The sequence below is a fragment of the Canis lupus genome, chromosome 31 (genome assembly GCF_048164855.1).
Source record: "Canis lupus baileyi chromosome 31, mCanLup2.hap1, whole genome shotgun sequence".
Classification (NCBI taxonomy): Eukaryota; Metazoa; Chordata; class Mammalia; order Carnivora; family Canidae; genus Canis; species Canis lupus.
The window spans coordinates 36,234,410-36,261,972 of record NC_132868.1 but is presented as its reverse complement, the minus strand read 5'-3'; the positions used below and the strand labels follow the sequence as shown (position 1 = coordinate 36,261,972).

General features: G+C 45.4%; 1 protein-coding gene across 4 annotated transcripts in view; it reads right to left on the bottom strand.

Annotated features, from left to right (window-relative positions):
- Positions 1 to 26,896, bottom strand: part of GPR160 (G protein-coupled receptor 160) — a 46,498-nt gene extending 19,602 nt beyond the window's left edge. The window contains exon 1 of one of the 4 annotated variants that reach the window (XM_072808037.1): positions 26,780 to 26,896. The gene's annotated coding sequence lies outside the window, so the exon portion shown is untranslated. Of the gene's footprint in view, positions 1 to 16,218; positions 16,320 to 16,739; positions 16,759 to 18,332; positions 18,390 to 26,779 lie in introns of those variants that run through there. The other 3 variants (XM_072808038.1, XM_072808040.1, XM_072808039.1) reach the window with 3 other exon arrangements.
- Between the last annotated feature and the right edge of the window lie 667 nt (positions 26,897 to 27,563).

The window sequence follows — 27,563 nt, the reverse complement described above, 5'->3', positions numbered from 1 at the left end:
ATATCCACTCATTTATCTACGGACACTTGGGTTGCTTCCATATCTTGACTGTTGTAAATAATACTGCAATAAATATAGGGGTGCATATATCTTTTTGCACAAATGTTTTCATTTTCTTGGGGTAAATACCCAGTAGTACAATTACTGGATCATAGGATAGTTCTATTTTCAGTTTTTTGAGGAACCTCTACACTGTCTTCCACAGTGGCTGCACTAGTGTTCATTTCTACCAACAGTGCACGAGGGTTCCTTTTTCTCCATATCCTTACCAATAGTTATTTTCTGTGGTTTTGATTTTAGCCATCCTGACAGGTGTGAGGTGATATCTCATGGTGGTTTTGACTTGTATTTCCCTGAGGTGTCTGCTGGGCACCTTCTCCCTCCTGTGATCAGTAAGTAACCTCCAGGGTAAATCTGGGAGATGGTGACACTACGCTGCTCCCCAACAAAGTTTCACCTCATACATAGTCTTGGTTTTTTTTTTTTGGTGTTGAGTTGTAAAAATTCTTTATGTGTTTTAGATAAAAACCCCTTATCAAATAATATCATTTGAAAATATTTTTCCCATTCAGTAGGCTGTCCTTTTGTCTTGTCCATGGTTACCTTTGCTGTGTAAAAGCGTTTTATTTTGATGTAGTCCCAATAGTTTATTTTGGTTTTGTTTCCTTTGCCTGAAGGGCATATCCAGAAAAATGTTGCTAAGGGCGATGCCTAAGAGATTACTGTCTATTTTTCTTTTAGGGGTTTTATGGTTTTAGGTCTCACATTTAGTTCTCTAATCCATTTTGACTTTATTTTTGTGTATGGTGTTAGACAGTGATCCAGTTTCATTCTTTGGCATGTAGCTGTCCAGTTTTCCCAACACCATTTATTGAAGGCGTCTTCTTCCCATTGGATATTCTTGCCCCCTTTGTCACAGATTGACTATATAAGCATGGGTTTATTTATAGGCTTTTTCCTGTTCCATTGATCTATGTGTCTATTTTTTTGTGTCAGTACCATGTCGTTTTGATTACTACAGTTTTGTAGTGTACCTTGAAATCTGGGATTGCAATACCTCTAGTTTTGTTCTTTCTCAAGATTGCTCTGCTCTTACGGGTCTTTTGTGGTTCCATACAAATGTTAGGATTGTTTGCTCTAGTTCTGTGAAAAATGCGACTGGTATTTTGATAGAGATTGCAGACACTGAGTCTGTAGCTTGCTTTGAGTAGTAAAATTCTTCCATTCCATGAGCATGGAATACCTTTCCATTTGTGTTGTCTTCAATTTCTGTCATCAGTGTTTTATAGTTTTCAGAGTACAGGTCTTTCAGCTCCTTGGTTAAATTTACTCCTAGGTATTTTATTCTTTTTGATGCAATATGCAAATGGTATTTTCTTAATTTCTTTCTGCTACTTCATTATAAATATATAGAAATACAAGAGATTTCTGTATATTAATTTTGTATCCTTCAGGCTTACTGAATTCTAATAGTTTTTTGGTGGAATCTTTAGGGATTTCTCTATATAATACCATGTCATTTGCAAATAGTGAAAGATTTACTTCTTCCTTACCAATTTGGATGCCTTTTGTTTCTTTTTCTTGTCTGACTGCCAAGGCTAGGACTTCCAGTACTATGTTAAATAAAAGTGGAGAATATAAATATCCTTGTCTTGTTCCTGATCTTATCGGAAAAGCTCTCCGTTTTTCACCATTGAGTATTATGTGGACATATGTTTCCTCTAAACCCGCTTTGTTGTGGGTTTTTATCATCACTGGATGTTGTACTTTGCCAAATGCTTTCTCTGCATCTATTGAAATGGTCACATGGTTTTTAACCTTCTTTTGTTAATGTAATACATTACACTGATTGAATTGCAAATATCGAGCCACTCTCACATCCCTAGAATAAATCCCACTTGATTATGGTGAATGATATTTTTAATGTATTACAATTAGCTTTGCTAACATTTCATTGAGAATTTTGATATCTATGTTTATCAGGAATATTGGCCTATAGTTTTGTTTCATTTGTAATGTCTTTGTCTAGTTTTGGTATCAGGCTAATCCTGGACTTGTAAAATGAATTTGGGAGTTTTCCTTCCTCTTTTATTTTTTGGAATAGTTTGAGAAAAATAGGTATTAACTCTTGAGGTGTTTGGTGGAATTCTCCCGTGAAAGCACCTCATTCTGGACTTACATTTGTTTTTTGATAACTGATTCAATTTGTTACCAGTCTGTTCAAATTTTGTATTATTCCTGATTCAGTTTTGGAAGAGTGTATGTTTCCAGGGATTCATCCATTTCTTCTAGGTTGTCCAATTTGTTGGCATGTAATTTTTTATAGTATTATAACCCTTTGCATTTGTGTGGTGGTTTTACTTTTCCTTGTTTCTCGTTTTATTTATTTAAGTCCTCCCTTTTTCTTTCTTGGGTGAGTCTGGTTAAAGTTTAACAATTTTGTTTATCTTTTCAAAGAACCACCTCTTAGTTTCACTGATCTTTTCTGTTGTTGTTTTTTAAGTTTCTATTTCAGTGTTTTCCACTCTAATATTTATTATTTTCTTCCTTCTACTAAGTTTGGGTTTTGTTTGTTCTTTTTCTTGTTCCTTTAGGTAAAGTTAGATTATTTGAGATTTTTTTTGTTTCTTGAGATAGGCCTGTATTGCTTTAAACTTCCCTCTCAGAACTGCTTTTGTGTCCTAAAGATTTTTAGATCATTGTGTTTTCATTTATTTGTCGCCATGTATTTTTTATTTTGTTGATTTCTTCGTTGACCCACTGGTTGTTTAGTATATTTTAGCCTTTATTTGTTTGTGGTTTTTCTAGATTTTTTCTTGTGACTTCTAGTTTCATACTATTGTGGTCAGAAAAGATGCTTGACATGATTTGGATCTTCTTAAATTTATTCAGACTTGTTTTGTGACCTAACATGTAATCTGTCCTGGGGACTATTCCATGTGCACTTGAAAAGAATGTGTATTCTGCTGCGTATTTTTGACAGAATGTTCTTTATAGATCTATTAAGTCCACCTTTGACCTCCCCTGGCCTTTCAAAGCCATTGCTTCCTTGTTGATTTTCAGTTTGGATGATCTATTCATTGATGTAAGTGGGGGTGTTAAAGTCTCCTACTATTTATTACTCTCAATTTCTCCCTTTATGCCAATAAATATTTGCTTCATGTATTTGGGTGCCCCTATGTTGGGTGTATAGATCTTTACAATTGTTATGTCCTATTGTTGGATTGATACCTTTATCATTAACTAATGCCCCTGTCTCTTGCTATAGTCTTTGTTTTAAAATCTATTTTCTCTAAATTATGCCTTCAGTTTTCTTTGTTTTGTTTTGCTTTGCTTCCATAGAGAATATCTATTACCATCTCTTCATTTTCAGTCTGTATGTGTATTTAGGTCTGAAATGAGTCTCTTGCAGGCAGTATATAGATGGATGCTGTTTTTTAATCCATTCAGTTACATCTTTTTGTGGGAGCATTTAGTACATTTAAAGTAATTGTTGATAGGTACATACTTATTTCTATCTTGTTCACGGTTTTCTGGTTCTTTTTCTAGTTCTTCTCTGTTCCCTTCTTGTGATTTGGTGGCTTTCTTGAGTGTTATGTTTGGATTCCTTTCTCTTTATTTTTTGTATATCTGTTAGAGGTTTTTGATTGTGATTGCCATTGGGTTATTTTTAGCATCCTGTGTAACAGTCTATATTAAATTAATGGTCATTTAAATTCAAACACATTTTTTAAAAAAGATTTATTCATGAGAGATGCAGAGAGAGAGAGAGAGAGAGAGGCAGAGACACAGGCAGAGGAAGCAGGCTCCCCGCAGGGACCCCAATGTGGGACTCAATCCCGGATCCCAGGATCACAACCTGAGCCAAAGGCAGACGCTCAACCGCTGAGCCACCCAGGCATCCTATTCAAACATATTCCAAAAGCATTAAGCTTCCATTCCCTCCTCCACATTTTATGTAGGTCATATTTTACATCTTTTCATTTTGTGTATCCTTTGACTAATTTTGTTAGATACAACTGATTTTACGATTTTTTGTTGTTGTCATTTTGACCTCCCCTGGCTTTTTATTAGTGGTGAATCTACTACCTTTACTAGACGTTGGCTTTTACCTGTGAAATTTTTTCCTTTCATAATTTTCTTTTCTTTATGGCCCTTTCTTCCCACTTAAAGAATTCTGTTTAACATTTCTTGTAAGGCTGGTTTACTGGTGATGAACTCCTTTAACTTTTGTTTGGGAAACTCTCTCCTTCAACTCTGAATGACAACCTTGGTGGAGAGTATTCTATGTTGTAGTTTTTTCCATTCAGCATGTTGAGCATATCATGCCACTCCTTTCTCGCCCACAGTTTCTGCTGAAAACTGAGCTGACAGCCTTACGGTGTTTCCCTGTGTATAACTATTTTCTCTTGTTTTTAAGATGATCTTTATCACTACTTTTTGCCATTTTTTATTATTGTGTGTTTTGGTGTGCCCCTTCTTGGGTTCATCTTGTTAGCGGATTTCTGTCCTTCTTGAACCTGGATATCTTTTTCCTTCCCCAGATTAGAGAGATTTTCAGCTAATATTTTTTCAAATATGTTTTTTGCTCCCTTCTCTCTTCTCCTTCTGGGATCCATGGAAAGTGAATGTTATTATGCGTGATGATGTCACAGAGTTCCCTTAATCTATTCTTGTATTTTATTTTCCTTTTTTTGTTTTGGCCATTCAGCTTGGTTGTTTTCCATTACCCTTCTTCCAGATTTCTGATCCATTCTTCCAAATCCTTTTAATTTCCTGCTGATTACTTCTAGAGTGGTTTTTATTCAGTTATTGTATTCTTCATCTCTGACTGGTTCTTTTTTATATTTTCTATCTCTTTGTTGAAGTTCTCAGAGTTCATTCATCCATTCTTTCCCCCAAGGCCAGTGAGTATCTTCATGACCATTAATTTAAACTCTGCATCAGGTATATTGCTTATTTGTCTCCATTTCATTTAGCTCTCTTTCTGTGATTTTTGTCTTGTTCTTTCATTTGGGACATATTCCTTTTTTTCTTCATTTTGTCTAACTCTGTATTTGTTTCTATGTATTAGGTAGGTCAGCTGTCTCCTAGTCTTGAAAGTAGTGGCCTTGTGTAGAAAAGGTTCTGTGGTTCCCTATGGCATAATCCCTGCTGGCCACAATACCAGTTCTCCAGGGGTATTCCCTGTGTGGGTCGCATCAGTCCTCCTGCACTGGCTGGGCATGCTAGTGGATGGCGCTGGCCTTTAGCCCACCTGGCTGCAATGACCTGCTTCACCTACTGTGGATGCACTGAGCAGAGTTTACTGCCTGTGCTGTTGAGAGGCCCAGCTGCAGCTGTGGTGGGCTCATTGGGTGGGCGGGGCTGGCACTCAGCCTAACTATCTGCAATTAACTGCTGCCATAGCTGCAGGCACACTGCAGGGAAGGGCTTGCTCCCCCAGCCGCTACCTAAGAGGTTTGCCTGCAGGAACTCAGGGTATGCAAGTGTGTGGGATTATTTCCTTTGCCTCCCTAGGACACGAATCCCCTTGGAGTGGTACCTGCAGAGGCAGGTGGGCTGGGAGGGATGAGTCTGCAGGGAACTCTGGACCAGAGCACACAGTGTTAGCAAGGTAGATGGAGAATGTTTGAACTGGCTCCTGCAAGTGTCTGGCTGTCTGGGCTAAGGGAGGGTAAGAAAAATGGCATCCCAGCGCTTCCATTGCAGGAGAAATCTGCAGATTCCTGTCCCTGCAGCACCTAAGACTAATCAATAAATCTCCTTCATGTATACCCCAGGGGCTTTTCAAACTGCAGCTTCTATGCTGTGTCTCCAGAAAGTTATTTAGTGTGCTGGCTCTAGAAGGGCAAGGACTTGGGTTTCTGGGCACCCGCGGACTCTCCCAAAGTTAAGCCTGGGCTGATTTTCAAAGCCAGATGTTAAAGGGACTTATTTTCCCAGAGTGGGTTTCCAGGCCTAGGGTGCCCAGTGCCCCTTGCTCTTCCATGCTTCCTGTTTGTAGTGAGTCACAGTGGGGAGTTTGGTTCTAGACTGCATTTCTACTTATCCAACTCCTTTCAATGTGGCCTTCTATCTCTGACTAGATTGGTTCTGCCAATCTTCAGGATGTTTTCAGAGTCAGTTGCAGAGATGTAATTGTTGCCTCAGTGTGCCTGTGGGATACTTTGATATCTTTTCCCTAGCTGATCTTCAATCTCGAATGATGGCTTAACTAATATTGAATTCTAAATTGAAATATTAGTCTCTTGTGTTCTAAATTCTATTGCTGATGAGAAATCTGCTGTCAATTTAGCTATAGTTTGGCAGAAATTGCCAGTGGCTCTCAAAATCTATGTCCCCTTCTTTTTCTGAAGCCCAGAGCTGACCTGTATTTCCCAGCTATGGAAACTCCTTTGTAGTTGGGTATGGATGCAAAGGTGATTTCTAGCCAAAGGGATGTAAGCAGATGTACTATTACCCCCTTCAGGGCTGAGCTCACCTTCCTGTGGACAACCAGAACAACTCAAAAAAAAAAAAAAAAAAACACACACACATGGTGAAGGCAGCAGAGCTACCATCAGCTGGGCCCCTGAATATGCACAGCCACCCAATGACCTGAAATACCCACCTACAACTGTGAGCCACCCAATGACCTGAAATATCCACCTACAACAAAGAAACTTGTACTAGATTTGAGCCGTTGCATTTTTGGCCTATCTGTACAGCATTTTAGCCCACTGTACTTAATACAATATATGTCTAACTGGTTCTTACTCATTATCTTTCCCCTCCTGCTGAATATGTCCCTACTTCTATTACACAATTTTCATTCACTAGAAGCCTTCACTATACCTTTTGCCTGCTGCCAGCCTCATATAAATATTCTGAACCGGAGCACAGACTTATGAAGTGTGGTACTCTGCATATACTCGTATTATAGTTGTTGATGGCTCAACCACCTTGTGATTCATCCTGGCCCAGGGGGTTTTTCTGCCAGGAACAGGGACAAAGCCAATCATTTAGCAATCTGAACTTTCTACTTATAAAATTAATTGACCTTCATTTGACTTTGTCCAGTTTTTAAGCACCCAATTTATCCAGATTATTTTGACTTGTTTCCAGTATTTCTAGCATACAAATAAAGATATACACAGTGCGTCACTAATCATGGATCAAAAACTGATGAAATAAAACTGGGTCCCAGCCTGACCTCTGGAAGGTTAACTGATAAAAGCTATCCACACCAGCATCATACCCTTTATGATGTCTCTGTATGACGGTCCCACCATCTAATCGTGGTATCATCTGAGCTAAACTATGTTTCCCTGGATTGTTGATGATTACATTTCTCATAATTAAATCAACAGTATGAGAAAGTCAAGATATATGTGCACTGCTTCCTCCAGATCCTTCCAATGTTCTTGAAAAAATTAGGTTATACAGATATGATTCAGTTTTCCATACAGCTACCATTAATTTTTACCCAAAGCCCTAAGTTTGCTTAAACAGAAGTTAATATTCTGGTGATGTATATTTTAACATATTCTTCCCTCACAATATGACTGTGTCTTCTTATTTACTGCAAATTCTACACATTTATTTACCTCTGCATCACCTTGTTGGGAACTGATAATATAAGTACAATGTTCAGAATTAGGGAAAAAGGAGTTCTATACCTTGTATTAGTTATTATCTTTTTGCTACAAAATTTTAAGATATCAATAAGTAGCAATATGCCTGAAATAATTAACAAACCCGGGAAAGCTATTCAAAACAGCAACAGTCCAAGGGTCATAAGGATTAGAGTTGTTGGAAAGGAGGATATATTCGTTTGGGAACTTGTGTTTGCACCACCACCAGAAACGTCCAAATACAGATAGGATGACTGCTTAGCAAACACACTCATACAAGAGGTTTTGTCATCAAAGCACATTTGAACTACAGACTGCTTCCTGGTTGTCACTGATTATCGTCAACTTTAGCCTTGCTCTTAAGCAAAGGGAAAGTGATCATACAATGACCTAGGAAGTACCAATCAGAAATACATACTCAGTAATTCCTGAGACCTTACTCAGAGGTCCCCCACTACTGAATACAGCTCCTGGGATGACTCAACAACTACAGAGATGATGACACTGCTCAAGTTCAGTTTTCTATGGCTTCTAAAACCATGGCTGTTTGTTATTGCTGAGAAAGTGAACCAAGCCAGTTACCTGAGGGAAGCCTGTCCTCAACATCTCCCAATCTGGGATAGCCTCACCAACCAACCACAGTGGCACCCAAGTCCCGCACCAGCTTACTCTAAGACCATAAACACTTGCCTAATTTGTTTCCACTCCCTCAGGGTTCAGAAAATAGAACATACACATCTCCTTGGATTGATTGTTGTTTTTTTTTAAAGTGTCAACACTAAAGGTGGAAATTTCAGAGATTAAAACAAGTTTTTTTGGGCAGGTGTATCCCTTAAGACAAATAATTCTACCTAAATACATATACGGTGCTTTTTAGTTTATATTTTATGGAGGTTATGAGATGCCAAGTGTCTAAATCATGCTCCTGAACCTACATTCCATGAATGATACTAAGATGTTCAAGCATTAAAATTGAGCAATAGTTTTTTTCCTAATAATTTTTCCTTACTTTGAGGAGAAAGTCCCTATGAAAAAGAAACCTATTTACATTAGCAGAATAAAGGAAAACAAATCATATGATAATATTGAGAGATGCAGAAAAAGCTTTTGACAAAATTCAAAATCCAGTCATGATAAAAAAAAAACAAAAAACAAAAAACACCTCTCAGCCCTCTCAGCAAAGTTAGAGTTGTGGGAAATTTCCTCAACTTGAGAAAGAACATCTATCATCTACTTAACTGTGAAAGACTGACCACTTACTTTCCCCTTAAAACTGGGAACAAGGCAAGGATATCTGCTCTGATCACTTCAATCCACCATTTTAGGATATCCTAGCCAGTTCGGTAAGGCAAGGGGGGAAAAAAAGAGCAGAGATTAGAAAGGGAAAGTAAAACTATTTGTAGGTGATGCATATATACAGTTGACCCTTGAACAATAAGGGGTTCTGCGGTGCAGCCCCATTTACATGTAGATTTTTTCAATAAACTTATGGGAAAATTTTTTGGAGATCTGTGACAGTTTGAAAAAAACTCAGACATGAACTGTGTAGCTTAGAAATATGGAAAAAATTAACAAAAAGGTATGCCACGAGTGCATAAAATATGTGTAGACATACTAGTCTGTTTTAACATTTACTACCATGAAATACACACAAATTTATTATAAAAATGTAAACGTAATCAAAACTTACACAAATACTTACAGGCTGCCCAAGGCACCATTTACAGTCAAGAGAAATGTAAACAGGCGTGAGAGATGCAGTATGAAATCATAACTGCATTAAATTAACTGTTGTATATACTGTACTACTGTAACAATCACCTAGCCACCTCCTATTTGCAGTCGGCTCAGGTGCTAGGAGCATCTACTTAAAACGCCACGTGATGCTGACTTAATCATCTCCGCATAGCACCTTGCCTCTCTGGTAAAATGCATATCGCAGTAAAAAATGATTTCTCCTAGTTCCTGAGTATTTTTCATCATGTTTAGTGCAATACCATAAACCCTGAGTAACACGAAAGGACCCCTATTACAAACCCCGGAACCCCAGTGGTTCAAGCCAAGGCATTAAATTGACCTGCTTGCCTCCAGACACAATGCCTCCAATTCAGCCTCTACATCAGGGGATCAAGGGACCTCCAGGGCCCGTTACACATGGCACTCTATGGAAAGGATTGCCAATGCTACGGAAGAGAACCCTGGTGGAGAGATCATCAGCAAAGCCTGGAAGTACTGTGCCACTGCAAATGCCATCAAACCTGAAACAAAGTCCTGCTGGAGAAAACGGTGTCCAGATGTAGTGCATGACTTCACAGGACTCACAACGGAGCCAATCAGAGAAATCACGAAAGAGACTGTGAATGCAGCAAAAGTAAATAAGTAAATAAAATGAAGGTGGAGGGAAAGGGTTTCAAGACACGAGTTTTTAAGAAATTCAAGAGCTAATGGACACCACACTAGAGGAATTAACAGGAAATGACTTGAGTACCTCCAAACCTGGGCCAAGATCATAAGAATATGTGGAAGCAGCAGCACCAGAAACCAAACTGCATCTGCCAACCTGCAGGCAATACGGGTTCTGCTTATTTAAGGTTGCTGTTTACTCTTACGATATGGACTCTTTTCTAATACCAGCAGAGAAGCTAAAGCAAATGGTAGGAGGAGGATTGGTACCCTATAGGCACATTTTTTTAGAGAAATGAAAGAGCAAAAATATCAGACAGAAATCATAATGCATATCCGTAAAGTTACGCCAAGTGCGTCTGCCTCCTGACTCTCCTTCCACGTCCTCTACCTTTGCCACCCTCCTCGGCCTACTCAGCGCAAAGATGAGGAGGATGAAGACCTTTATAATGGTCCCCTTGCACTTAACGAGCAGTAAATAATCATCATGCTGTACAGTTAATAAGCTTATCTGTTTGTGTGTGTGTGTGTGTGTGTGTGAGCATCTTTGTGCGAAAGTCTAATAACTGTATGGCAAGAACCACAAGACACATTTTTGCGTCATCATCAACATCATCACCTAAGTATTCACCATGTAAACCATCATGCACAAGCTTGAGTGGAAGAAGATGACGTCTCCTACACAGGCACAAGCTGAGTGATATTTAATGTAACGTTAATAATGTGTTAATTCTCTGTTTTAATAACTCTGTTTTCAAAGATTAACACTACCACACAGTATGCTCCCCTCTCTCCTAATTGGAGAAACTATGTATCAGCCTATCATCACAGGTAAGGGGTTTTTAAAAAATTTAACAATGTTTCCAACACTGCATTACAAATATGACTGTAATAGTATATGCCATAAAAATTTTGAAGATTTTATTTATTTGAGAGAAAGAGAGAGAGTGTGTGTGATTTGGGGTAGGGGACAGAAAGGGAAGGGGAAGGAATCTCAGGCAGACTCCATGCTGAGCACGGAGCCTGACACAGGGCTTGATCTCATGACCCTGAGATCATGTCCTGAGCCAAAACCAAGAGTCAGACACTTAACCAAATGAGCCACCTAGGTGCCCCTGCCACAAAAATATTATAATGATTCATTCATTAGTGTACAGGCTAAGCTACCAAAAGCAATCATATCGTTGCTTCTTTGTTATCAACGCATGAATCATTATACTGGTAAATAAACATGAATTTCTTTTTCACATTATTTTCCATTTTTAACATCTAGTGTTAGCTATATATGTAACAGCCACAGTATTTATACCATATAAGACAATAACTGATGTAGGTACTGACAGACAAATATTCATCTTGTGAGCAAGCAACATCAACTTATGGTATCAATAAATACAGTACAGCACTGTAAATGTATTTTCTTTTATGATTTTCTTAACATTTTCTTTTCTCTAGCTTACTTTATTGTGAGAATACAGTATATAATACATCTATAAAATATGCAGTAACTTTTTATGTTATTGGTAAGGTTTCTGGTCAACAGTAGTTAAGTTTCAGGGAATCAAAAGTTTACTGTGGATTTTGGACTGTGAGGGGAGGCCAGCACCTCTAACCCTTGTATTATTCAAATATATAGAAAATGCTAAGGCATCAACCAAAAACTTACTTGAATTAATATATTAATTAAGGTTTCAGATCAATTTTAAAAATTACATATATACACACATACATATTCAAAAATTTTAAATATAAAAATACCATTTACAAAAAACTCAAAAACAGATACATAGAAACATAACTTTTAAAATATGATCAAAACATCAAATTTAAAAACTATAAAATACTGCTGAGAGAAACTGAAGACCTAAATAAATGGCAAAATATACCATGTCCATGAACAGAAAGAGAAGTATTAAGATAGCAATGCTCCCAGATTGACAGATTCAATGTAGTCCTGACAAAATCCAATTATGCTTTTTTGGTAGAAAAATCAACCAAGGTGATTCGAAAATGTATAAGCAAATACAAAGGACTGGAAGAATAAAAAATTTTGAAAAAGGAACAAAGTTGAAAGATTTACAATGCCTGATTTCCAGACCTATTAACTACAGAACCAAAGACAGTGTGGTACTGACTTAAGAACAAACGGAACAAATTAGAGGGCTCCAAAGGCCCATTAGATTTACAAGAAAATACCAAAGGCAATTCAATGGAAGAAAAGAAGTGTTTTCAATAAATGGTGCTGGACCAACTGGATAAATCTGTGAGAAAAACAAAGGGACCTCAATCCCACTTCATACCATACACACAAGTTAATTCAGGATGGATCACAAGTTTAAGCATAAAAGCTAAGACTAAACCCTCTAGAAGGAAAACAAAGGAGAATATCCTTGCAATTCTGGGGTGGGAAAGAATTCTTAAGCAAAATACAAAAGCACCAACCATAAAAGAAAAAAATTGATACTCAATAAAATTAACTCTTCTCATAAGAAAACAAAAAGGCAAGAAACGCGCTGGGGAAAATATTCACAATATGTCTATCTAACAAAGCACTTGTGCTCAGACTACCAGACTACATTAATATATATATATATCATTAATATATATATATGTATATATCAAGAATAAAAAGACAAAAAATGTGCAAAATACTTGAAAAGAAAAATGTACAAATGATCAATAGGAAGTGAAAAGGTGCTCAATATCATTAGTCATTGGGAAAAAGCTAATTAGAAACACAATAACATACAATTTCACCTATCAGAATGGCTAGAATTAAAATGACTAATACCAAGTACTGGAAAAGATGCAGGAGTATAAAATGGTGAAATCCCTTGGAAAACAGCGCTGCGCTTAAACATATACCTATCCTATGATTCCATACTTCCACTCTCAGGTATTTACTCAGGAGAAACTTGTATGTCCGCCAAAGAAGTTGTATGACAACATCATGTGCTGGTGAGGATGTGGAGCAACAGAAACGCTGCTAGTGGGAATGCAAAATGGCGCAGCTACTTTGGAAGACAGTTTGGCAGTATTTTACAAAACTAGACATTTTTTTAAAATATTTTATTTATTTATTCATGAGCGACAGAGAGAGAGAGAGAGAGGCAGAGACACAGGCCGAGGGAGAAGCAGGCTCCATGCAGGGAGCCTGATGTGGGACTTGATCCCGAGTCCCCAGGATCACGCCCTGGGCTGAAGGCGGCGCTAAACCGCTGAGCCACCCAGGCTGCCCAAACTAGACATTTTTTTTATTGTATTTTTAAGTCATTAAACCCACTATGGGGCTCAAACTCAACCCAGAGGTCAAGAGTCACATGCTCCACCAACTGAGCCAGCCCAGTGCCCCTAAACAGCTCAGTGTCTGTTCTTACCATACGATCCTGCAAAAGTCGTCCTTGGTATTTATTTACCCATAGGGGTTGAAAACTCATGTCCACACAAAAGGCTGCTCACAAGCGTTTAGAACAGCTTTACTTCTAATTGCCAAAATGTGGAAGCAACCAAGATGTCCCTGGATAAACTATTATTCAGTGCTTTAAAAAGAAAAATGCTATTAAGCCGCAAAAAGACAGGGAGGAAACTTAAATGCATATTACTGAGTGAAAGAAGCCAACCTACAAAGGCTACACATTCTATGATTCCAAGTGAATGACATTCTGTAAAAGGCAAAATTAGGGAGATGGTAAAAAGATCAGTGGTTGCCAGGAGATAGAGGGGAGGGAGGAAAGAACAGGGGGTGCACGGAGGATTTTTAGTATCACTTTGTCTTATAACTGTGAATACATGTCTGTGGACTTGTCCAAACCCATAGACTATAGACTGCCAAGAGTGAACTGCAGTGTATACTGCAGATTTGGGGTAATTATGAATGTATTAATGTAGTTTCAACAACTGCAACAAATATAGCACCCTGGTAGAGATTGCTGATAACAGGGGAGGCTGTGCATGTGTGCAGGTAGGGCGTGTATGGGGAATCTCTTCAGGAAATTGTACCTTCTGCTCAAGTTTGCTGTGAATCTAAAATTGCTCTAAAAGATAAAGTCTACTAAAAAAAAAAAAGCCTGTAGATTAGGAAATATTCCTTACATATTAATTAAAAGCACAAACCATAAAAAAAAAAACCTGGGTAGCTTAGACTTCATCAAAATCTAAAACTTTTTCTTTAAAAGGCACCATTAGAAAAATAAGGTAAGTCATAGACTCAGAGAAAATATCTTCAAATCATATATCTGATAAAAAGACTTTTTAAAATAATTTTTTAAAAATCTGATTATTTTCATTAAATATTTTAAAGATTTTATTTATTTATTCATGAGAGACACAGGGAGAGAGGCAGAGACATAGGCAGAGGGAGAAGCAGGCTCCATGCAGGGAGCCCAATGCCGGACTTGATCCTAGGACCCTGGGATCATGACCTGAGGCAAAGGCAGATACTCAACCACTGAGCCACCCAGGTGCCCCTTTATAATTTAAAGATTTAAAATATTTTGAACCTAAGATAACAGTGAGAACCCAATTTTAAAAACGAGCAGATTTAACTAAACTTTTTGCCAAAGAAGATGTCCACAGAATGGTGCTCAACATCATCAGTCATTAGAGAAATGTAAATTAAAACTGCAGAGAGACATCACCACACATTCACTTGAACAGCTATAATCGAAAGAATATCAAATGTTCGCAAGAACATAGGGAAACCAAAAACCCTCTTATATTGTTGGTCAGACTCTAACATTGTACAGCCACTCCTGGGAAAAGTTCGTCAGGTTCTTAAAAGGTTAAATATAAACTTACTGTATGATCCAGTAATCACACTCCTAAGAATTTCCCCAAGAAAAATAAAAACAAAGGTCCACACAAATACCTGTAAATGATCCAAAAGGGCCAAACAACTAGAAACAATTAAAATGTCCATCAACTGGTAAATGAATAAACAAAATACAGTACCTCTGTAAAATTAAATACTATTCAACAATACAAAGGGACAAGCTGCGGATACAAGTGGCAATGTGGATGAACCTCAAAACTATTATGTTAAGTGAAGGAAGCTAGACACAAAAAACTGTATAGTCTAGGATTCCATTTGTAGGAAATATCCAGAAAAGGCAAAAGACAGCGAGTAGATTAATGGCTGTCTTGGCTGTAAGCTGACATGAGGAAATTTGGGGGGGTGGGGAGGACAGAAATTGGAACGTGGTGATGGGTGTAAAAGTCTATAAAAATAAAACTATACATTTATGATGGATGGATTTTAGGGCATGTAAATTACACCTCAATAAAACTTTTTTTTCAAACTTGTACGAGAATGCTTATAACAGCTTTATTCATCATAATAGCCTCAAACTGGAAACAACCCCAATGGTCTTCCAAAAGAGAAGAGATAAATTGTGGTATATTAAAAAATGGAGTATTAGTTATTAATAAAAAACCGAGCTACTGAAACACATGACACGAATGAATCTCCAAAACATGTTGACAAGAAGCCAGTTTTGTTCTATTGTATACTGTAGTCCATTATAAAAGAACATACTGCATATTACATGTTCATTTATACGAAGTTCAAGAACAGGCAAAGCTCACTTATGGTGCTATGGTGCTAGAAATCAGGACAGCAATTGCCTTTGGGGTAGGGAGACTGCGAAGGGGCAAAGAGAGCTTTCTGGAGCATGAAAATGTTCTATATCCTTTTTTTTTTTTTTTTTTTTTTTTTTTTTAGAGAAAGAGCACGAGCTGCAGGGCCGTGTAGAGGGAAAGAAAGGGAATCCTCAAGCAGACTCCCTGCTGAGTGCTGGGCTCTACCCCAGGACCCCGAGATCATGACCCGAGCTGAAATCAAGAATTGAATGTTTAACCAACTGAGCGCCCTAAAATGTTCTGTACCTTGACAAGGATGTTGTTTGTCTGGGTGCATACACACGGATCAAAGCTTTACAAAAAATTAAGATCCGTGCATTTTACTGTATGCACCTGGATGGATTTTCAAATGATTAAAAATGCCCTCCGAAATTCCATGCAAACCTTATTGCTCGGCAAACTCTGAATCAATCAATCAATCAATCACACTTATTTCCAGAAGGCACGGTACATGTCTATTTGGAAATTGTAACATGTCAAGCGGTTGATGAGTGGCTAATGATTTAATACTCATTTTTAAATGTTTTAACTGTATCATGTCAAACACATATATTCAACTTACGTGTGTTACGGAACAGAATCAGACTCATGTATTCTTTGTACGTTCACTGGCTCCTTCGCTCCAAAAATATTTATGGGGGGCTCAAAATATTCTCTAGGCATCTAAGTTCAAACGGAAACTCAATTAAAAATACAATACTGAGGGTTCACTTCCCCTTTAGGTGGGACTCAAGTGCACCTTTCAGAGAATCCTGTTTGCTTCCCGTGAGCCTCCTCGTCTGGTCACGGGAAGAGACGGTGTCCGGCCCCCTCACCGTCCCAGCCTCAGGAAGCAGAGCCAAGGCCGCCGCCAGCCCAGTCAGCAGGTTCAGAACTAGTAGACGGGGCGCCGTCTGGGGCCTCCCGGAGCTACAGGTGCATCCAGCCCCCCCCACCCCGGAGATGGCCCCGAAGGGGCTGCCTGGACAGTGGCTCCTCAACTCAGGCCTCGGGCCAGGGGGAAGGGACGCCAGCACCACAGGAAGCCACCCCCCTTCCAGTAGCTTCTCTTCCACTCCCCCGGCCCGTCCGAGGAGTCTCTACCGTGGAGTCTGCTCTAAGCCAGGCCTGGAGCCGTGAGGATGAATGAGGCACGACCCCTGCTCCCCAGAGCCTGTCCACGCCGCGTGGGCCGGGGCCCAGGAGGCCGGGGTACGTCCTATGCTCCTGGCACATTTTCAAGGGTGTTTATGATGTTTGGGGCCCTTGATCCCAAACCTGCACTCCAGGAGGTTAGCAGAGCAGCGCCTTTGCTACAGACTCCCAGGGCCCAGGGAACATTCTCCTGCACCGCCCCCCCCCCCCCCCCCGCCCCAAAGAATCCAAACTGAGATGCCCCACGACAGCGAAGTGGTCAAACGAGTTATGAAGGTCACACCATCCGCTGCCTTGAAAGACAAGCTTTGCAGGAAGAGTGTCGGAAAATGCTGACAGCATAAGGTTAAAGGGCAGCGCAGGGCTTCTCGGGGGGCATCGGCGGACTTCCCCCCGTTTCCCCAAGATCCTGTGACCCCAGAATCACGCTACTGCGGGGAATGAGCTCTCGTCCTCACCTGGAGTGCGACCCCAGGACCGGCTGGGAAGGGAAAACGCGTGTGGCCACAGAGGGCCGGGGTGATCCGCGCCAGGCCCCTGACGAGGAAGGCTGGGGCCTTACAGACCTGAATGTGCGTCTTGTTAAAAAGTGGATTCTGGGGGTGCCTGGTGGCTCAGTGGTTGACTGTCTGCCCTTGGCTCGGGTCATGACCCCAGGGTCCTGGGATCGAGTCCCACGTTGGGCTCCCTGCATGAGGCCTGCTTCTCCCTCTGCCTGTGTCTCTGCCTCTGTGTCTCTCACGAGTAAATAAATAAGATCTTAACTAACTAAATAAAGGATTCTGATTCGATGTCTGGCGTGGCCTGAGATTCTGGATTTCTGGCTCCCAGGTGACACCCAGGCGGCCGGTCCACACAGGCCACACACGGAGAAGCAAAGCTGGGGATGTACACATCCTGCGGGACAGCCAAGCTGCACTAACGGTGACTTTCTGGCTGGTCACAGGATGGGTGCATTTACTTCTTACACCCCCACTATGGTCACCAGATCCTTTGCAACGAAAATGTATTGCTTTTATAATCAGAAAGAAAACTTCCGGGATCCCTGGGTGGCGCAGCGGTTTGGCGCCTGCCTTTGGCCCAGGGCGCGATCCTGGAGACCCGGGATCAAATCCCACGTCGGGCTCCCGGGGCATGGAGCCTGCTTCTCCCTCTGCCTTTGTCTCTGCCTCTCTCTCTCTCTCTCTCTGTGACTATCATAAATAAATAAAAAAAAAAAAACAAAAAAAAAAAACTTCCTACTATTCAAAGCCTGGGACTTGGTGATTATTCTTACAGGAGTCCATCCCAAATATAATGTGATGGAATCAAAAGGTAAAAACATGGTCTCTGCTCAACAGCACTTCTAACACCGAATGTGAGGTTTTCCACACCAAGCAGTTCTGCCTCTGCCCAGAGTGAGCGCAGACCCCACAGGGGAAGGGCTCAGCCCCACAAGAAGGCTGCTTCCCACTCCAGAGGCCAGCCACAAGTCCAGACTGTCACTTCCATTTCTATCAAGCTGAAAATTGGGGCTTCCCACGATGCCCTCCTCAGGCTTACCAGTTTATCAGAACGCAGGGCAGCACTTTACTATGACTGGTTCATCATAAAGGCTATGATTCAGGAACAACCAAGCAGAGCAGGGGCGGGGGGGGGGTGTGAAGTAGGAGGAGAGGGCGCAGAGCTTCACCCTCCAAGCACCTTGATGTGTTCACGAACCCGGAGCTCTCCAAACCCCATGGCACAGGCAGGACTGATTAAATAATTGGCCATTAATGATTAAGTCAATCTGCAGCCCCTCAGTTGGGGGGAGAGAGGGGCTGAAAGCTCCACCCCACCCCTCTAATCACAGTGTAGGCTCCTCCGGCAAGCAGCCCCCATCCTGCAAGGGTCACCTCATTAGCATAAACTCCTGAATAATCCAAAGAGGCTTATTCTGAATAACAAGACACTCCTCTGGCCAGGAGCTCTGTACCAGAACCAGGGATGACAACCAAGTGTATTTATTTCCTATTATATCACAGAATCAAAGGTTTACATACGTGCAACTTAGAATGATTTACAATAGCAAGAACTAAGCAACCACCTAGTTCTCTACTATTAAAAGAATGGCTTAAAAAAGGGCTGAAATAGCATGTAATTACTACACATATTTGTAATGATAGGAAAAAATGCAATAAATTTTAAAGTTTAATCACAGTATGAGAACTTTGTTAAGATGCTAATGTAAAATGAATTATAAGTTTATAAAATATTAAAATTGTTATTATTTTTTAAAGATTTTATTTACTTGAGAGAGAGTGAGAGAGCAAGCACCAGGCAAGGGAGAAGCAGACTCCTCGCTGAGCAGGGAACCTGCCAAACGCCGGGCTGGGTCCCGGGACTCCAGGATCCTGACCTGAGCCGAAGGCAGACGTTTAAAGGACTGAGCCACCCAGGCGCCTCCAAGTTAAATTTTTTTTTTAATTTTTATTTATTTATGATAGTCACAGAGAGAGAGAGAGAGGCAGAGACACAGGCAGAGGAAGAAGCAGGCTCCATGCACCGGGAGCCCGACGTGGGATTCGATCCCGGGTCTCCAGGATTGCGCCCTGGGCCAAAGGCAGGCGCCAAACCGCTGTGCCACCCAGGGATCCCTAAAATTTTTTTTAAAAAAAGCAAAATGCAACAAAACTGGCAAGAAATATGCCAAACTGCTCATGTCTTTGGATCCTTGAAGAGTGGGGGGATTTTTTTTCCTTTCACCCTTCCGGGATAAAATGGAAAGGAAGGAGCTCAAATGTGATTAGGATAAACAGATGCGGGGCACTTGGGGGGCTCACTGGCTGAGCGTCTGCCTTTGGCTCAGGTTCTGACCCCGGGGTCCCGGGATCGAGTCCTGCATCGGGCTCCCAGTGTGGAGCCTGCTTCTCCCTCTGCCTGTGTCTCTGCGTCTCTCTGTGTGTCTCTCTTTATCAAAAACAAACAAACAAAAAAAACAGATGCAAGGGTACCCGTGGCAGGTGGAGGAGGCAGTGGAGAGGAGCCGTCCCAGGGCTGGTGCCCCGGAGCAGGCTGCGGGGTGCGGCTGTAAGAGAGCCCGCTGGAAACCCTGGCTGGTTGGAGGGGAGAGAAGTGGGAGAAGGAGAAAGACGGCAGGCTTAGAGCGCAGGCTGCACCCCGTACTGAAGCTACGAGGCTGGATTCGGGGGGGCTGGGGGCGGCCGACAGCCCACCACCCTCCTCCCTGACCCCCAGCTGACAACAGGGGCCACCTCTGCCTCGGATGGCTCGAGGCGCCCGGCTGCTCCTCCGCTCGGCCTCCCTGGACACAGCGGGTGCTTTCTGCTTCCTGGGGCCACCCTAACCACCAGTGTCTCCCTTTCCCTCCCGGCGTCGGGCTCCTCAAGGGCCTAAGGATACGCGCTCACCTTGACCTTCCCTAATAACGGCGTCGCTGTTATGCTGTATGTTGGCAAATCAGACTCCAATAAAAAATATGAATAAATAAATAAATAAATAAATAAATAAATAAATAAATAAATAAATAAATAAATAAATAACGCCCACTGCTATGTTCCCACTTCTGGGCTCGTTTCTGGCCCGATCCTCGCTTTGCTGTCGTACCTCCCCGATAGGCAACAAGGGGCCGCAGAGACGAATGCGAGGAAAGCTGCACCACGGCCCGTGATCCCACCAGACCACTCGCGGCCGCTGCACGACCGGTGCAGGAGTTGGCAGCAGCTTCGTCGCTTCTCCGGGGTGAAGGGTAAACCCGCCAGCGAACCTGCCCCATGGCTTCGCCGCTGGCACGGGGCAAAGCTGGACACGGGGCTGCACAGTCCTGGTCTGCCACCAGCCCCCCAGAGGCCTCCCGGTCCCCCCATCCCGTGCTGACATCGCCCGTGCTTCCACCGCGGGATGCCGTCCGCATCCACACGCCAGGAGATTCCATCCCTTGCCCCGGGTCAGGGTAGAGTCTAGTCCCCCAACAACAGGGCCAAAGCTGGGGGTTCAGGGCCAGGAGCCCGGGCCTCCCGCTTCACCGATTCCAAAGCTGTCGCTGCACCAAACACCCCGCTACAGCACTTGTCGTGGAGAACGTTTCTCTAAGGCCACGGGGCTGCTCAAGAACAGAGCGGTCAGAGCTGCAAACAGCTCTGGGGGAAAATCTTGCAAATACGGGCAAAGGTGAAAGGGGCAGGGCTCTAGCAACGGCAGCGACAGCCAACACAAGGTGGATCCTTACCCCATAACGCAGGACGGGCCAGGGGACCCGCACAGCCCTACAGGATGGCGAGGATTATTACCTCTGTTTTACATAGGAGAAAACTGAGGCTCAGAGTGGTTAAAAAAAAAAAAAAGGTGAAGGACACACAGGAAGCAGAAGAACCAGAAATAAATCCAGCGACCTGGTGACAGCGCACAGGCAGGATGGCTCCGCCTCACCTGTCAGGTGTGGCCCTTAACCAATCAGCCCGCCTTCCCTCGCCACCTGTCCGCTGAACCAGGGACTAAGAAGCGCCTCTGAGGGAGCACGCACCTGTAAGCTGGGATCTGAGTTCTGTTAAGGGATCCAATCAACTGGCTCTTCTAGCATTTCCCAAATACCTGAGTCTCTAAATGCGTGTCTTTCAACTAAACAAGGCGTTCGGCTTGCAGCCCTGCTTTGTTCTCTCCTCCCACCCAGAGGTAGGTACATGCTACACGGACAGTGACAAAGGCCTCATGACCACCCGACACTTCCTCAAAACTACTCCTCGAGGTTCCACTTGGGGTCTCTTCTCTTCCTTTCTGACACCCCCACCCCCGAGATCTATGAATACTCAGACTTGGGGGGAAGGCCATAAAGATCAACACAGAAGCTTCAACTGTAATAAAACTCCTGATAAACACAGGGGCGAGGACATCTACTCTGTGACCCTTAGCTCAAAGGTTCAAGATGAGGATTAGGCCGTCCTTCAACCTGTATCACAGAAATTTCGAAAGGGCTGGGCCGTGGGCACCTCTCATTCCTCATTCTGCAGAGCGCTCAGACTGGGCGGCGCCTAGGCGGTGGGAGCAGCAGCAGACCTTCGCCGGCTGCAGACAGGTGCACACGGACGCAGGGTGGGGAGCACCCCCGCAGGTCCTCAGCACCCTGGGCAGCTACGGCGAGCCAGTGCACCAGCTCAGGGATCCAGGTGCGTCCCAGGCTGTTTAGAGACAGAGGGCTTCTTGGTGCCCCATCCCCATGGGGCCTCCTGGGGACTCCCAAGGTGCACAAGACCCATATTCCCCACTCACAGAGAGTTCATGGTTGGGGTATCGGGGACATTGCTCTTCTCCACCGTGGCTTGCCCACCACGCGGCACCCGGTCGTGTTGTACAGCAGGGGTGGGACACTAGAGCTCTGTGCGACAGGCACAGCAGGCAGAGTGTGGGGAAAGGATGACACACCTGGTGTTCTTCTGACACGGAAACCCTGCAGAGAAAGCAGGACTCTTCATTCCCGCAGGTGAACATGTGCATTTCCCCACTGTGCGTGGGACGAGAGCCTCTCGACCTGTTTTTGTTTATCCCTTTTTGGACAGACGGATACCCAGAAAGACTGCTGACTGCAGGAGAAGACGACAACGCCAGGGTGCTGGGGCCGGACCCCGAGGGTGGCGGCCACTTCAGGGAGGAGCGGACACGGCGGGAACCAGGGAGCACTCCTCTGCTCCAGGAACGCCTGTGGGAATCCCCCGGCACAGACTCGCTGAATCTCCCAGTTTTCAACACTGGTTCAGTGTGAACCCTCGGCTGGCCTGAGGAAACATCTGCTGGGTGAATACGGCCCCTGCCCCCAGTCTGTACCCAAGGCAGATGACAGAGGTCAGAAGACAGCTTGCCCGGACTGACTCACCCGCTCTTGGGTGTGCCCAGCTCAGCACGGAGGCTGGAGAACCGTGGAGTCACCGCGATCCAACAGATTTGAGTCTGATCCCGGCTCACCTCCGACTACCTGCAAGGCCTCAAGTGAACTATTACCCAACCTCCCGTACCTCCACGTCCGTCTGCAAGATGGGCTGATAATACCCAACACTGAGAAATTTGTGAGGCTTCAAAATGTGTGTGTGTGTGTGTGTGTGTGTGAAGACGACCATGAACTCTTCCTAAATGTCAAATTTCCTTCCCCCATAGCTCTTAAAAAAAATAAATAAACAAAAAACCCCCAAAAAACCAACTTGGCCAACTCTCAGCTTCTTTAGATGTCATGGTTCTCCTCTGTTACAAACAAGAATAACCCTCCAGCCCTGCTGCTCTAAGCGCACCGGATGGGATGAAGTGGTGCAGATGGAAGCAGGTGCTTACAAATTAGAGAAGTATGATCGACCTGAACGCCAACACCCTTTCCTCCCATTTCGAGGCCCAGGATGCACTAATTTGCTTTCCTAAAGTGTTTCTACCCCTTCCATAGCGCGATGCGGGGAGAAGATGGAATCGCGGTTGTGGTGATTCTCAGCAATCAACTCCCCAGGGTCCAGTCCCCCCACCCTCACAGAGGCCAGGAAACATTAGGTCACCGCCTGGTCACTTAGAGGCCCAGCAGGTTTGTTTTCTCTCTCCATGCTCTCCTCTTAGAGAACTGAGGTAGAACATAAAGTCACTTACCAGCTGCATCTTTCTCTTACCCACACAAAAACCCGGAGCCACAGGCCAAACAACTACACTTAAGTATCATCGAGAATTCGCTATGACATTTTCCAACTGAAAAAGGATTTTTGTCAGTTCTCTCATTTCCCCACACCCTGTGACCAAACTGGGACATGCTTTGGCATTTCCTCAACTGACTTAAAGCATCTTTACAACTCCTTTTAGACTAACCATCCCAGCCAGGGCTGGGCTGATGGGCCAACCTAGCACTTTGACTTTCAACAATTACAGTATCATTTACTTAGTTTTTCTCTTAAAAGCAAAGAGGCATCAGGGACGCCTGGGTGGCTCAGTGTTTGAGCATCTGCCTTCGGCTCAGGGCGTGATCCCAGTTTCTGGGATCTTGCATCAGGCTCACCAGGAGGAGTCTGCTTCTCCCTCTGCCTGTGTCTCTGCCTCTCTCTATATATCTCTCATGATTAAATAAAATCTTTAAGGAAAAAAAAAAAAGAAAAAAGCAAAGAGGCATTAAAATCAATTCCACTGCAGCTACTAAGAAATGTAGGTTTATCTTATGCCTCCCCCTACCCCAAACTTGAATGGCCCCTTTATGCAATCACATTTCCAAATTACTAATCAAGCATGACAGGATGAGTAGGAATTGTATGATGAATCTACAGTGAAAAAAATGAGCAAGTTGGATAAATATACAGATATTACTTCCCACGTCCCTCTTCTTCAAAGCAAGGTTCTTGGAAAGCAAAAAGAACAGTGCAGAATGTTTTAGGAGTCAATATTTCACTAAATATTTACACGTCTTGATGCCGGAGGCAAACACGGTGAAAAGGGCAATACAAATATAAGATTTCTTTCAGGCAATAAGTACATCTCCATTCACCCCATGATTTGTTTTTATAATATACACTTTTTATTTATGTATACCATGTTTCCAGAAGTATACACAAAACTTAAATGGGTAAGTTGTATGTTTACTACTCTGACCTGCTTTTTTTTTTAAATGTTTTTATTTATTTATTCATGACAGACACAGGCAGGGACAGAGGCAGAGGGAGAAGCAGGCTCCCTGCAGGGAACCCCATGCCAGACTCGATCCCGGGACCCCAGGATCACTACCTGAGCCAAAGGCAGATACTCAACCACTGAGCCACCCAGGCGTCCCTCTAAGTTCTGTTTTTTGATGAGCATAACTTAGAAAGGATTTGGGCAGTTCTAAAAATTTGCTAACACATTTTACACAACCTGTCTGTTGGGACACAACTCAATTCCCAGCTTACTAATACCCTTTGTATAAAAAAAAGCTGACCCAGCATCCACCTGCATCAACTTGATCCCCTCAGCTCAGTCATGCTCAGCAACACCCGGTGCCTTCGTAGCAAAAATAAAAAAAAAAAAAAAAAAAGAAAAGGAAAAAAAAAAAAAAAAAAAAGCAGCAGCAGCACCGCAGGAGGGAAAAAAGAAAAAAAGACTTTACACCCGATTTACAAAGAGTGAGGGTGTGCACAAGGCCTTGAATCCAGAAACACTAGCAGTGCCTTCCAACTCTACCTTCTGCAAAACAAAACAAAACAAAACAACAACAAAAAAAGTGGTGATGTTACTTTTAAAGGAAAATGCTAAACATACCAAAGCAGAGACACTTGTGTAAGGAATTCCACAGCCCAGCCTTCATCCCGCTTCAACCAATAACTCACAGCCCCCGTCCTCGGAGCTCATCGCTCACTTTTGCCCCTGCAGCCCTCTCCCCAAACTGGATTATTTGGAAGCAAATCCTGCCCCTATATTTCAACTTCAGTATGTATTTCCAAAAGATAAAGGTTTCTTAAAACCAACAACAAAACAAAACCGTAACACCGGTACCAAAAATAGCTAAGCAAACCTAATATCCTTCAGACGACCAACTAGCCGGCCCAATCCCCTTTTATCGGCTCAATTTTTCATGGACTTTCCTCCCTTCAAGTCAGGACCTAACCAAGCTGGCGCCCTGCAGCGCCGCATCACCGGGGCTGACACCCGCAGGTCCCCTCCCGGCCGCTGGCGCTCGGCCGCACCCGCCTCCACCTGCGTCCACCGGCCTCGCCCGCCGCCACCTGCCGGGGCCACCCGCCCAGGTGAGAAAGCGGAGCCTCGGCCCACGAGTGGCGGGGCGCAGGCCCAGGGGCGGCCGCCGGGAGGCGGGGACCCCCGAAGCCCGGGCCCGGCGCCAGCGCCCCGGGGTCCCGGTCCCGACGCCGAGGGCCCCCAGCGCGCGTCCCTGTACCGACCCAGCCCCCCCGCCCCGCCCCGGTGCCGGGAGCACGGGCAGGACACACACCATTTCCGAGACATCCCCTATTTTATACTGTTTGGAACCCACGTCCACCGGAAACACGGGGCGCGAGTGTCTGGCCAGCCCGGGGGGGCCCCCCCGCTTCCATCCCCGGACCCCAAACCCCGCACAGACCGCCGCCGCGAAGGCCCCGTGCTAACCCGCAAGCCCGGGCTCAGCGGGGGAGGGGGCTCAGCTCCGGGGAGGGGGGGCTCAGCTGGGGAGAGGGCTCAGCTGGGGGAGCTCAGCTCCGGGGGGGGCTCAGCTCGGGGGGGGGGCTCAGCTCGGGGGGGCGGCTCAGTTCGGGGGGTTCAGCTGGGGGGAGCTCAGGTCGGGGGAGGGCTCAGCTGGGGGGGCTCAGCTCCGGGGGGGCTCAGCTGGGGGGGCTCAGCTGGGGGGGCTCAGCTCCGGGGGGGCTCAGCTGGGGGGGCTCAGTTCGGGGGGTTCAGCTTGGGGGAGCTCAGGTCGGGGAAGGGCTCAGCTGGGGGGGCTCAGCTCCGGGGGAGCTCAGCTCCGGGGGGGGGCTTGGCTCCGGTGGGGGGGCTCAGCTCGGGGGTGGCTCAGTTGGGGGAGCTCAGCTGGGGGGCTCAGCTGGGGAGTGCTCAGCTCCGGGGTCGGAGGCTCAGCTGAGGGAGCTCAGCTCCGGGGGGAGCTCAGCTGGGGGGTGCTCAGCTCGGGGGTCGGAGGCTCAGCTGGGGGGCTCAGCTCCGGGGGGTGTCTCAGCTGGGGGGCTCAGCTGGGGAGTGCTCAGCTCGGGGGTCGGAGGCTCAGCTGAGGGAGCTCAGCTCCGGGGGGAGCTCAGCTGGGGGGCTCAGCTGGGGGGTGCTCAGCTCGGGGGTCGGAGGCTCAGCTGGGGGGGCTCAGCTCCGGGGGGTGTCTCAGCTCTCCGCCAGCGCCCCCCCCGCCCCGCGATCCCGTCGGTGCCGGAGAAACGCCAGCGTCCGAAGCCCTGGAAGAGAAATTCGCTCGCCCTCGCCGACGCGCACGGGGTCCCGCGGGCCAGGGGCGGGCGGCGCGGGGCCGGTGCCGGTGCCCCCCGCCCCGGGCCCGCGCGCAGCCGCGAACCGCCGGCCCCCGCACTCACCCCGCGCGTCGCGGCTCCCGGCTCGCGCTCCGCGTCCCCGGCGCCCCGGGCGGCCGCCCCGACACCTGCTGCGCGCGGCCCCAGGTGGCCGCCGGGAGGGGGAGCCCCGCGCGCCCGCCGGCTCCGCCCCGAGCGCTCCCCGGAGGAGGAGCGGCAGCGGCGGGCGCGGCCCCGGGGACCCCGCGGCGACCCCGCGGCGGCCGGGCCGGCTCGGACCAGGAAGTGCGGGCGCCCGAGCCCGGCGGCCGTGGACGCGCACGCCCCGTCGCGACCCCGGCGGGAGGCCTGCTGCACGGCGCCGCCTGCCGGGGGGGGCGGGAGCGAGCGAGCGAGCGCGCGGTCCGCGGGGGCCGCCCCCGTCCGGGGAGACCCCCGGAGCTGCCGCGGGGCGGGGGTGCGGGGCGGCAGGGCCGCTAGGACGCCGCCTTGGTACCAAAATCTGCAGATAGCCCGGGTGCAGGTAGCGCAGGCCTGTTGCATCGCCTTCCTTTTTTCCAACAACGTGCTACGATGTTGTATTTGTTCAGAAAGTGCTTGGGACGCCTGGTGCTCAGCCGCGGAGCGTCTGCCTGCGGCTCAGGGCGGGACCCCGGGGTCCCGGGATCGAGTCCCGCATCGGGCTCCCCGCCTGGAGCCTGCTTCTCCCTCTGCCCGTGTCTCTCTGCCTCTGTCTGTGTGTCTCTCGTGAATAAATAAATAAAATCTAAAAAGAAAAAGAGTGTTCGCTGGACGCCTACAACTCGTGGGCGTTTAAACACGTGGAACGTGGTCCGGGGCCGGGCCT